The sequence below is a fragment of the Triticum dicoccoides genome, chromosome 5A (assembly GCF_002162155.2).
Source record: "Triticum dicoccoides isolate Atlit2015 ecotype Zavitan chromosome 5A, WEW_v2.0, whole genome shotgun sequence".
In the NCBI taxonomy this organism is placed as follows: Eukaryota; Viridiplantae; Streptophyta; class Magnoliopsida; order Poales; family Poaceae; genus Triticum; species Triticum dicoccoides.
The window spans coordinates 42,583,610-42,596,866 of record NC_041388.1 but is presented as its reverse complement, the minus strand read 5'-3'; positions in this window follow the sequence as shown (position 1 = coordinate 42,596,866).

Here is a 13,257-nt window from a genome sequence, read left to right as displayed (position 1 = left end):
TTGTTTTGAGATATGGAAGTAATAATATCAAAGTCGTGCTAGTTGAGTAGTTGTGAAATTGAGAAATGCTTGTGTTGAAGTTTTCAAGTCCCGTAGCATGCACGTATGGTAAACGTTATGTAACAAATTTGAAACATGAGGTGTTATTTGATTGTATTCCTTATGAGTGGCGGTCGGGAACGAGCGATGGTCTTTTCCTACCAATCTATCCCCCTAGGAGCATGCGCGTAGTGCTTGGTTTTTGACAACTTGTAGATTTTTGCAATAAGTATGTGAGTTCTTTATGACTAATGTTGAGTCCATGGATTATACGCACTCTCACCCTTCCATCCTTGCTAGCCTCTTCGGTACTGTGCATTGCCCTTTCTCACATTGAGAGTTGGTGCAAACTTCGCCGGTGCATCCAAACCCCGTGATATGATATGCTCTATCACACATAAACCTCCTTATATCTTCCTCAAAACAGCCACCATACCTACCTATTATGGCATTTCCATAGCCATTCCGAGATATATTGTCGTGCAACTTTTCACCATTCTGTTTATTATGACACGCATCATCATTGTCATATTGCTTTGCATGATCATGTATTTGACATTGTATTTGTGGCAAAGCCACCGTTCATAATTTTTCATACATGTCACACTTGATTCCTCGCAATCCCGGTACACTGCCGGAGGCATTCATATAGAGTCATATTTTGTTCTAAGTATCGAGTTGTAATCATTGAGTTGTAAATAAATAGAAGTGTGATGATCATCATTCATAGAGTATTGTCCCCCCCCAAAAAAAAAGAGAAAGGCCAAATAAAAAAAGGAAGGCCAAAAAAAGAAAGGCCAAATAAAAATAAAAATAAAAACAAAATAAAAGGGACAATGCTACTATCCTTTTTTCCACACGTGTGCTTCAAAGTAGCACCATGATCTTTTATGATAGAGAGTCTCTTGTTTTGTCACTTTCATATACTAGTGGGAATTTTTCATTATAAAACTTGGCTATATTCCAACAATGGGCCTCCTCAAGTGCCTTAGGTCTTCGTGAGCAAGCAAGTTGGATGCACACCCACTTAGTTTCTTTCGTTGAGCTTTCATACATTTATAACTCTAGTGCATCCGTTGCATGGCAATCCCTACTCCTTGCATTAACATCAATCGATGGGAATCTCCTTAGCCCATTGATTAGCCTCGTTGATGTGAGACTTTCTCCTTTTTGTCTTCTCCACATAACCCCCTCATTATTCTATTCCACCCATAGTGCTATATCCATGGCTCGCGCTCATGTATTGCGTGAAAGTTTATAGGTTTGAGATTACTAAAGTATGAAACAATTGCTTGGCTTGTCATCGGGGTTGTGCATGATGAGAGCATTCTTGTGTGACGAAAATGGAGCATGACTAAACTATATGATTTTGTAGGGATGAACTTTCTTTGGCCATGTTATTTTGAGAAGACATGGTTGCTTAGTTAGTATGCTTGAAGTATTACTATTTCTATGTCAATATGAACTTTTATCTTGAATCTTTCGGATCTGAATATTCATACCACAATTAAGAAGAATTACATTGAAATTATGCCAACTAGCATTCCACATCAAAAATTCTTTCTTTTATCATTTACCTACTCGAGGACGAGCAGGAATTAAGCTTGGGTATGCTGATACGTCTCCAATGTATCTATAATTTTTGATTGCTCCATGCTATATTATCTACTGTTTTGAATGTTTATGGGCTTTATTATACACTTTTATATCATTTTTGGGACTAACCTATTAACCTAGAGCCAAGTGCCAGTTTCTGTTTTTTACCTTGTTTTAGGGTTTCGAAGAAAAGGAAAATCAAACGGAGTCCAATTGACCTGAAACTTCACGGAACTCGTTTTTGGAAGGAAAGAAACCCACAAGACATGGAGTGCATGTCAGGGGACCTATAAGGAGGCCACGAGGCAGGGGGTGCGCCCTCCACCCTCGTGGCCCCCTAACGTACTTCTTCCGCCTATATATCTCCATATACCCTAAAAACATCCAAGAACACAATAGATCGGGCGTTCCACCGCCAGAAGCCTCCGTAGCCACCAAAAACCAATCTAGACCCATTCTGGCACCCTGCCGAAGGGGGAAATCCCTCTCTGGTGGCCATCTTCATCATCCCGGTGCTCTCCATGATGAGGAGAGAGTAGTTCTCCCTCAGGGCTGAGGGTATGTACCAGTAGCTATGTGTTTGATCTCTCTCTCTCTCTCGTGTTCTTGAGGTGATACGATCTTGATGTATCGCGAGCTTTGCTATTATATATGGATCCTATGATGTTTCTTCCCCCCTCTACTCTCTTGTAATGGATTGAGTTTCCCCTTTGAAGTTATCTTATCGGATTGAGTCTTTAAAGATTTGAGAACACTTGATGTATGTCTTGCCGTGCATATCTGTGGTGACAATGGGATACCACGTGATTCACTTGATGTATGTTTTGGTGATCAACTTGCGGGTTCCACCCATGAACCTATGCATAGGGGTTGGCACATGTTTTTGTCGTGATTCTCCGATAGAAACTTTGGGGCACTCTTTGAGGTCCTATGTGTTGGTTGAATAGATGAATCTAAGATTGTGTGATGCATATCATATAATCATACCCACGGATACTTGAGGTGACATTGGAGTATCTAGGTGACATTAGGGTTTTGGTTGATTTGTGTCTTAAGGTGTTATTCTAGTACGAACTCTAGGGCTGTTTGTGACACTTATAGGAATAGCCCAACGGATTGATTGGAAAGAATAACTTTGAGGTGGTTTTGTACCCTACCATAATCTCTTTGTTCATTCTCCGCTATTAGTGACTTTGAAGTGACTCTTTGTTGCATGTTGAGGGATAGTTATGTGATCCAATTATGTTAGTATTGTTGAGGGAACTTGCACTAGCGAAAGTATGAACCCTAGGCCTTGTTTCCTATCATTGCAATACCGTTTATGCTCACTTTTATCACTTGCTACCTTGCTGTTTTTATATTTTCAGATTACAAAAACTATTATTATCACCATCTCTTCGTCGAACTAGTGCACCTATACAATTTACCATTGTATTGGGTATGTTTGGGACACAAGAGACTCTTTGTTATTTGGTTGCAGGGTTTCTTGAGAGAGACCATCTTCATCCTACGCCTCCTACGGATTGATAAACCTTAGGTCATCCACTTGAGGGAAATTTGCTACTGTCCTACAAACCTCTGCACTTGGAGGCCCAACAACGTCTACAAGAAGAAGGTTGTGTAGTATACATCAGCCACCAGGGAAATCACTTGGTGGCTTGGTCGTATTCGAACCATAGCTACACTTCTTGATCAGCGTAAGGCCACCAGGGAAATCACTTGGGGGCTTGCTCGTATTCGAACCATAGCTACACCTCTTGATGGGCGTAAGGCCACCAGGGAAATCACTTGGGGGCTTGCTCGTATTCGAACCATAGCTACACCTCTTGATCGGCGTAAGGCCACCAGGGAATTCACTCGGGGGTTTGGTCGTATTCGAACCATAGCTACACCTCTTGATCGGCGTAAGACCACCAGGGAAATCACTTGGGGGCTTGGTTGTATTCGAACCATAGCTACACCTCTTGATCGGCGCAATGCCATAATTATGACTATTTGAGGGCTCTGGTCGTATCTGAACCATAGCTTAAACCCTCTTGATCATACACATACATCATCATATATTGCATCGTACATTGCATCATCATTACATCATCATAGCATGTATCATATGTGCATGGATATACCGGTTTATATGGCAGGAATCAGTTTTCAAACAGGGTTATATTATTCAAATCTTTAATAGCCAACATGGCTGGATTTTTGTTAGTTATCAATAACCAGTATTACGATTGAGGTTTTCAAAGTCGCTTTAGCGCAATGGATATTATTTTATCGATGGATATGATTTATTCTACAATAGAAGGAATAGTCCTGAGTCGCTGCATGCTTACGACCCGGCACTTGGGGGCTACATTATTCAAATTAAGATTACATCAAATATGGAAGTCCCATGTCACTGCCAGCATGCGCCATGGCACTTGGGGGATAATGCAAAGTCATTTTTCGATCACCTTATTGAAGACCCGACTCATCACATTGTAATGAGTCGGCCCTTGGGGGATATCAATTGCTCATGTCAACAATTCAAGGTACACAAGTCTTAATCCATTATATTGAAGGGTCCACTCCTCAGTTGGTAAAGCACAAAGCTCTTAACCTTGTGGACGTGGGTTCAAGCCCCATGATGGGAGTTACATCATATGATGTTATTTTCAATGAAGTATATATAAAGTCCCAACTCATTATTATCTTACTGAGCCGGCCCTTAGAGGCTACATGCTGCTGTTAAAGTCTACATGATCATATTTTCAAAGTCCATGTTCATTATTTGCATAATGACCCGGCCCTTGGGGGCTACACTGGTTGAAGTTTTTATGGGCATCAGGCAATTACAAGTCCCAAGTTGCTCCAAGCATGACAACCCGGCACTTGGGGGCTACATATGTGGAATACTTAGTTCTGATTAGTGATTGAGATGAACAACCTGGATTTCTTCAAGCTTGTGACATTCATATTGAAGCAATTCTTAAGCTGTTACTACGTTACCTTCTTAAGACTTGGGGCTACAAGTGATAGGCATATAAGAGATATATTTTCAAAGCTGATGTTAACAAATAGTTATGACCCGGTGCCATCAATATTTATAAACCGGCAATTTTGGCAATGATAAACCGACAAGTTCTACATCCTTAAAGCCGGTTGAAGATCAGATGAGTATTTCAAAGACCAGTATTTTTGTTAGGCATTGGGAGCTGAATCAAATGAATTATTCTTCACAATTTTTCTCTGTGACAAACCAATGTCAGCAAATTGATTATGAAGCTGGCCTATTGACCGGGATTTTCTAGAAGAAGGAAACACAAGGACATAAGGATGATTCATGATCAGTTTAACATGGATAAATCCAAATTAAACTAGGGGCTAATGTCGGGGATATACCCCGCGGTATGACCCGGCCGGAGTTATAACCGGCTGGGACTTGGTAAACCGGCAGATGGTAAACCGGCAGAGAGTTAAGACATACATTTACGACAGATGGTTAAGACGGATGGTAATCCGGCAGATGATAACCCGACAGGTGTTAAGTCAGATGATAACCCGGCAAGTGTTAAGTCAGATGATAACCTGGCAGCTGTTAAGTCAGATGATAACCCGGCAGGTGTTAAGTCGGATGATAACCTGACAGGTGTTAAGTCAGATGATAACCCGGCAGGTGTTAAGTCAGATCATAACCCGGCAAACAATCATAACCCGATAGACAGTCATAACCCAGCAGACAGGGTTGCCTGGGGTTAACAAGCCCGGGACGTTAAGAAGCCCAAGATGTTAAGAAGCCCATGAAGAGAAGTCAAAATAGTTTAAGTCTTAATCAAGGTTGTCAGAATCGCGATTTTTTAATCGGATTGGAGCTCTGATGGTAGGATCGCAAATCGTGGAATCTTCACTATCAGGATCGTAAAAACGTAGATTCTATTAACTAAAATCATAGAATCAGAGGGATTAGTTTGGATCGTAAAGTTGTAGAATCGTATAACAGAATCGCGATTCTCTTAATCCGAGTTGGACTCTACATGTAGCCCGCCCCTTCAAACATATATAAGGAGGGGCAGGGCACCCCAAAGAGGGAGAGAAAAATCTTAAGGGTTAGACATAACTAGGAGAGCCGGTTTACTGCGACTCCCTCGTGATGATAATAAGACCTAGCCACAAACAGCATGTAGGGTTGTTACCGGATGATGTTTCCCGGTGCCCGAAGCTATCTAAACCCTTGTCTTGTGTTGCGTTTCTCGATTCCACTCAACCCCTCTCAAGCTACCACATAGATGCGTTGGCCTCACGACTAAGTCCTCACACTAGGACATCTGCCGTGACAATTCCATGATAGTTATGTTGTTCTGTTTTGCAAATGGTGCTCCCTCTAGTGAGAATAAGCATCAACCCTTTTATGGAAGTTGATCAGGTGGACCTTTAGGCGTCGATGACAAGCACTATGAGCGTTGTATGAGGGCTAGAGCTCATATCACACATTGTCTTGCGCTATGTTAATTCTGGTGTGCCTCCAATTGCTACTCCTCTTCCACCAAACTTTGTGTGTTCCTTGTATGTGATGATTCACTTCCATGATTATGCTCTTTTCCCATGGAAACACATTAAACAAAAGATTTCACGACCCCTCACATTCATTAGTCATTAGTGGCAATATCAGAGTGATTTTCTCGGAAGTTCCAGGATTATTCGCTTTAAACAACTGTATGATGAGCTCAAAATATCACTCATCACCCACTTCCTCGACCATCACATCGAGGGTGCAGTCACCGAGGGCTTCGGGATCCGCCTCTTTTGTAGTGTCCTTCTTGGATCTTGTCGTTGAAGCTTTCTCCTTGGATGCATCGGCTTCTCCTGAGGCTTGCTTTGGATCGCTGCGATGGTCGAGGTAACTTCTCACACGCGGTGAGGATTCCCCGCCAACAATGTTGACATTTAAGAATCCACTTTCAAGTAGGAGGTATCCTTAGTAGCATGGTCAAAAATTAACGGGGGCATGTATGACGGCCTTATATCGAAGGTCACCATACACTCGACAAAGTAGCACGATGATGTTTTTTAATTAGGTCCAGTTGCCTAGCTTGTGGTTGCACGACCTATGACCTATGGGAGGGTCATCGAGAGCGGTGTCCGGGGTACGACACAGTTGGAGAGTGGCCGTTTTCGAAGTCCCATGACTCCCAACTAGTCCAAGCCTTACAAGGTCCCTCTAACCACTAGTAGAAAAAGGGCCATTTGTTCCGGTTCATAAGGGCCTTTAGTCCCGGTTCTGGAACCGGGACTAAAGGGTCGTTACTAAAGCCCCCCCCCCCTTCAGTCCTGATTCTTATACGAACCGGGACTAAAGGCCCTCCACATGGCCGCTGCATGGAGGTCCACCTTTAGTCCCAGTTGGTAACACAACGCCAACTGGTACTAAAGGAAATTTTATGATTTTTTTTTTGAATTTTTTCCCGAATTTTCAAATTGCTGAATTATTTTAACCACTAATCTCTAATCACCCCTCATCACTGCTCAATTTAACCTCTAATCTCTAATCACCCTCATCATTCTAAATCATCTAACTTCTCGGATGGTCACCCATCCTCTCACTACCCCAGCCTGAGCACACTTAACTTCTGGGTTCTATTCTCCCTCGTTTCCAAGTCTGCACTTGTTGTTTTCCTGACAATAGTCAGATGTCAATCCTATTAACTCTCAAGAGTTTAGCTTGAGAATGAAGTCACACATTTCACTGTTTGAGTTTGAAACTATTGTTCTAAAAAACAATAATTATTTAGTAACACTAATATTTCTTGAATAAGTAGTTTGACCATTGTTTGACCATAGTTTGACCAGATTTGACCAAAATTCAAAAAAACTGAAATAATTATTTAGTAACACTAATATTCTTGAATAATTATTTAGTAACATTAATACTTCTTGAATAAGTAGTTTGACCATAGTTTGACCAGATTTAATGAAAATTTAAAAAAACTGAAATTTGAGCATAACTTTTTTCCTTTTAGAATTTGAGGATTCTAAAAATTTGCAAACAGGCTGTAGGCTGTCAAAATCGGATGCGGATTTTCATGCTGAACATTTTGATATATTATACGTTTTTTCTGACATCGTATGCAAAGTTATAGCCGTTTTACATTTTCCCTACACTTTTGCAAAACATGTCCAAATTTAAGTTTTTAAATTTTCCTAACTACATCTCGAAGGATTTTAACTTTTGAAGTTTTTATCATTTTCTTTTGCTTTTTACAAAACTAAAAAGGCGATACATGGGGAGGGGGGAGAATATGAAAATTGCACCATTAGTACTGGTTCGTGGCACCAACCGGGACTAAAGGTCCCATTTGAACCGGGACTAATGCCTGTACGGTGCCCTAGCCGCTCGAACCGGGACTAATGCTCACATTAGTCCCGGTTCGTAATGCAACCGTGATTAATGCTCTTTTCTGGCCGAACCAAAGCTCCGTTTTCTACTAGTGAACACTGAGCTCCCACCCTTCGTTTTACCCTCTTGAAGGGGCTTAGAAGGAGAGAGTGACCCTCCACTTGAGTTTATTCAAGTTAGAGTGAGTTGGTTACATGCCCTTGGGGACTTTATATAGCCTAGGTGTCCTTGACAAATGACCAAGGCTACCCTTGAAGCGAGGAGGTGGGGGTAGAACTAGGTAGTTTTTCGTCCTTTGGCCCATGTGCACCTTATTGGGCTATGAGGTGGGTTGTGGCCCATATGGGGAGAATCCCTACACTAGGAGATGCCTCCTTGCTTGGGCTTGGGCCTCTTTACTCCCTTGTCCCCTTTGACTTATTCTTTTTTGTGGTCTTCTTCCTTTCACTTGCTTTGACTAGTCTTGGCTGATGATGTGGCCTTCCACATAGGACAATGGATTAAAATCCTCTGCTATAACATATACATTATCCTCATTAGATTTAGGGCTAGCAAAGGTTAAATCCAGAACTAGTAGTTTGACTCACCTACATCCCTTGGTGGGATCCTCCAAGTGGAGAGGACTCCATTGGAGTCGAAGCCCACCTACATGGTGAAGACTCCAAAGAGTACAAGGCCACCAACATGGTGAAGACTCCATGAGCGCAAGCTCTCCTATGTGGATAAGAATTCGTCCAGATTACAAGCCCTCGTGGGAAAGAACCATATATTGCTCCCTCTTTCACTCGTGTACATGATTGAGATCAATGATCTATCCATGTGTATCTTTTATTGCATTGTGTGTGTTGATTTTTGGTAGTTTCTTTGTGTTTTTTGTCGTTTTCCTTCGTGTTCTTCTAATCCAACTCTAATTCGTGAAGATCGGGCCACCTACCCTGCACCAAAGAGGGTGGTGACGAAGATATGTGGGTGAGCCATGACAGAAAGGTAGGAGTAGGCACATGTTAAGCGTGGCCGGTAACAAAGACGTCGAGAAGTCAATGATGTAATCAAGCAGGTGAAAGGATTTCTATCCATTGTAGCTTCTCCTTTTCAAACATTTTTACTTGTTGATGATTTTGACGATGTCTATATACGATGGTGAATGTTAGTACGATGCCCTTTTTATGTATGAATGTGATGATAATGTATGATATATACAAATAAATATATAGTTGAGGTGTATGGAGGTCAATGACGGAGGAAGGAATAATTTTCATGTGTGACAAAGTTTATGCATGAGAAACGTCCGAGAAAATTATTACTATGATGTTTCCCTACAAAATAAAGTAATACATATCTAGAAACATCATAGTATATATATAACACTGCGCATTAGTTTCCTTTACATAAACTCGAAAAACACAAAACCGACCGAGTCATTTGTAGGGAAACCAGTGGTAATGATTATGAAATGGATTACCTAGGTACTAGGGGTTTCTCAAGCAATTAAAATGTTTAAATGTACTTCTTTTACTGAAGATTGTTTGGTTTGTAGGATTGGAAAATATATGATTTTTCCCTATGATTGACTGTTTGTGCAACTTTAGAGAAAAACTTGTATATTTTCCTAATAACACACAAGTATAGGGGATCGCAACAGTTTTCGAGGATAGAGTATTCAACCCAAATTTATTGATTTGACACAAGGAGAACCAACGCATATTCGCAAGTATTAGCAGTTGAGTTGTCAATCCAACCGCACCTGAAGAACTAAATATCTGTAGCAAGGTGATTAGTAGACGCGTAATATGATAGTTTGATAGTAGTGGTAATAGTTGCAATAATAACAGTAACAGTAAGAGTAGCAGTTTTGTAGTGATGGTAACAACAGCAACAGGGAAAGTAACTTAGCAAAGATTAATATATGAAAAGCGTAGGCATTGGATCAATGATGAATATTTGTGTTGGATAACCGTCATCATGTAACAGTCACAACCTAGAGCGATGCATAATAGCTCTAATTCATCAATGTAATGTAGGCATGTATTTCATATATAGTCATATATGCTTATAATAAGAATTTGCATGACATCTTTTGTCCTACCCTCTCGTGGCAGCAGGGTCCATAAGGAAACTAAGAGATATTAAGGTCTCTTTTTAATAGAGAACCAAAATAAATCATTAACACATTGTGAATACATGAACTCCTCAAACTACAGTAGTCAGCAGAAAGAATCCCAATTATTATCACCTTGAGGTATGCGGATCATAACACGTAATAGGTGCATATAACTTGCAAGATAGGATCAAGAACTCAAATATATTCATGAAAACATAAAGGGTATGGTTCAGATCTGAAATCATGACACTCAGGCCCTAGTGACAAGCATCAAGCATACCAAAGTCATAGCAACATCAATCTCAGAACATAGTGGATATTAGAGATCAAGCCCTAACAAATTGACTCGATTACATGAAAAATCGCGTCCAACCCCATCACCGTCCAATGAGCCTACAAAGGAATTACTCACTCCAAGTGGTGAACATCATGCAATTAGTGATGAAGAAGGGTCGATGATGACAACGGCGCCGAATTCCATCCTCCGGAGCCCCGAACGGACTCCAGATCTTCCCTTGCGATGAAGTACAGGAGGTGGCGGTGGCTCGGTATCGTAAAACGCAATGATTCCTTTTCTCTGATTTTTTTTCTGGACGAATAGGTACTTATGGAGTTGGAGTTAGGGTTGTTGAAGCTGCCAGGGGCCCACAAGCCTGCTAGGCACACCCTAGGGGGGCGCCCCTGGGCTTGTGGCGCCCTGGTGGTCCCCCTCTATTAATTCTCTCCGCCAGTATTTTTATATATTTTGGAAATATTCCCCGTAAATTTTCATTCCAATCCGAGATTTTTTTATTTCTGCACAGAAACAACACCATAGCAATTCTTCTGAAAACTGCATCTGTCCAGGTTAGTTCCATTCAAACCATGCAAATTATAGTCCAAAATAAGAGCAAAATTGTTTGGAAAAGTAGATATGTTTGGGACGTATCATTTCCTTCATTCTCCTCTATAAGTTGCAGCCAGGGCAAATTCTTCCTTTCGAGTATTTGACAGTGAGCCCGCAGATTCACGTCCCCTTTGCCCGTCGCTCCGACAGTTGGTGGTGAGGAGGGGAAATCCGGTGCCTCAGCTCCATCTAATAATTGAGGTTAGGGTTTTCAATATTCGCACAGAGGGGGGGGGGGAGGGTTGTCGGAGCTCGGCCTGATCGCAACGCTTATTCTTTGAGTTGGTATTTTGGCATTTGATCCTCGTTAAGTTTGTAAATTTGGACGGATTTTTTTTGCGGAAAAACTTCCAATCTATTCATCTTTAATCATGGCAATACAACGAATACCAGAAATAAAAATTACATCCAGATTCATAGACCACCTAGCGACGACTACAAGCACCGAACAGAGCCGAAGGCGCGCCGCCTTCATTGGCCCTCCATCGCCGGAGCCGGTCACAACTTGTTGTAGTAGACAGTCGGTAAGTCGTCGTGCTAATGCTCCATAGGACCAGCACCCCAGAACAGCAACCGACGCTGATGAAGAATAACATAGATCGGAAGGATCCAAACCGAAGACACAAGAACGTAGACGAACAACGACGAGATCCGAGCATATCCACCAAAGATAGATCTGCCGAAGACACACCTCCACACGCCCACCAACGATGCTAGATGCACCGCCGGAATGGGGGCTAGGCGGGGAGACCTTTATTCCATCTTCAGGGAGCCGCTGCCGTCTCGCTTTGCTGAGTAGGACACAAACCCTAATAACATTGACAAAAATGACTAAAAATGGAGCCCTCCCGCCGGCCCTTACCAGGATCCACCGCGCCTCCATGGCCATAGGGCCACCGGAGACGAGGCGGACCTGCACCGGCGCCGACGAGAGGCACGAACCCTAACTTTCTTTCTTGGAGGAGGAGGAGGCGGAGCCCTGGCTCTCGGTATGTAAGATTGGATAATTCGGTCGCGTGCTTTACCGGCAACCAATCATGTGCTGCCATCATCTCCGGCATAATTTCTGTCGTCTCGTTGGAGCGACGAGGTTAGGTTTTCTCCTTGTGTGTGCAATATGGTGATATCTAGTGTCATGCACTTCAAATTTTCAAGAGTTTAACCGTGGTGACTGCGGCTCTAGGCGTTGGTTCTTAGAGGCACATGCATAAAAACTTCCCCGCTATCATTGATGAGATCACGCCAGCTCCACCGGGGAGCAACAAGAATGACTCGTTCTGATGGTGGCAGTGCTCGTTCAATGGTTCAAAGACCTCAATGAAATTTGTCTTATGTGTGCAATGCTTTGAACCTAAGTTGAAATTTATACCAATAGATTTGGACCACTTTTGCAAAAAAGAAAAGAGAGATCAAAAACTCACTAGTTGGGTAATTTGAACAAATTTTAATATATTTGGGTCATTTTTGAAAAAAAAATGCGAAATAATTTTTTTCAAATGTGTTTACTTTAAGGAAAATATATTTTTTTTAACACAGTACAGACGCAAACGCTTATATACACGCGCATACACTCATCCCTATGAATGCATACACGCACACCCTACCCCTATGAGCACCTACGAAAGACTGAGCTGACATATCATCTTAAAATTTACGAAGTCATCGTAGCCATCTCGTCATCGACGGGAAGTATCCTCCCACTGAATGCGCATCGCTGGAAATCCTGAAATAAATCCAGAAATAAACGCGAGCATCAGAATTTGAACCTTGGTGGGCAAGGATACCACAGTCCCTCTAAATATCCAACCACAGGTTGGTTCGCAAGGAAAAAAAATGCGTTTATTTTATAGAAAACTGTTTGGGTTAATCATCAAGTAATTTAGTTTAGTCCAGTTTTGACGCACACACACAAACCAAAGTGTCACTCGCCCGCGAATCAACCTGTGGTTGAGATGCTTAGGTGGATAGTGGTATCCCCAACCCATCAGGGTTCAAATCCTGGTATTCGCATTATTTCTGAATTTATTTCAGAATTTCCGGCGATGCGTTTTCAGTGGGAGGAGACGTTCCCGTCGACAACGAGACGCCTACGGTGACTTCATAAATCTTAAGATGATATGCCGGCTCAGTCTTTCAGAGGTGCTAATAGGGATAGGGTGTGCATATGTGTTTATAGGGGTGAGTGTATGCGCGTGTATACGAGCGCTTGTGTCTGTACTGATGCTAAAAAAAAGTGTCACTCGACCTGCGTAAAATGACCAA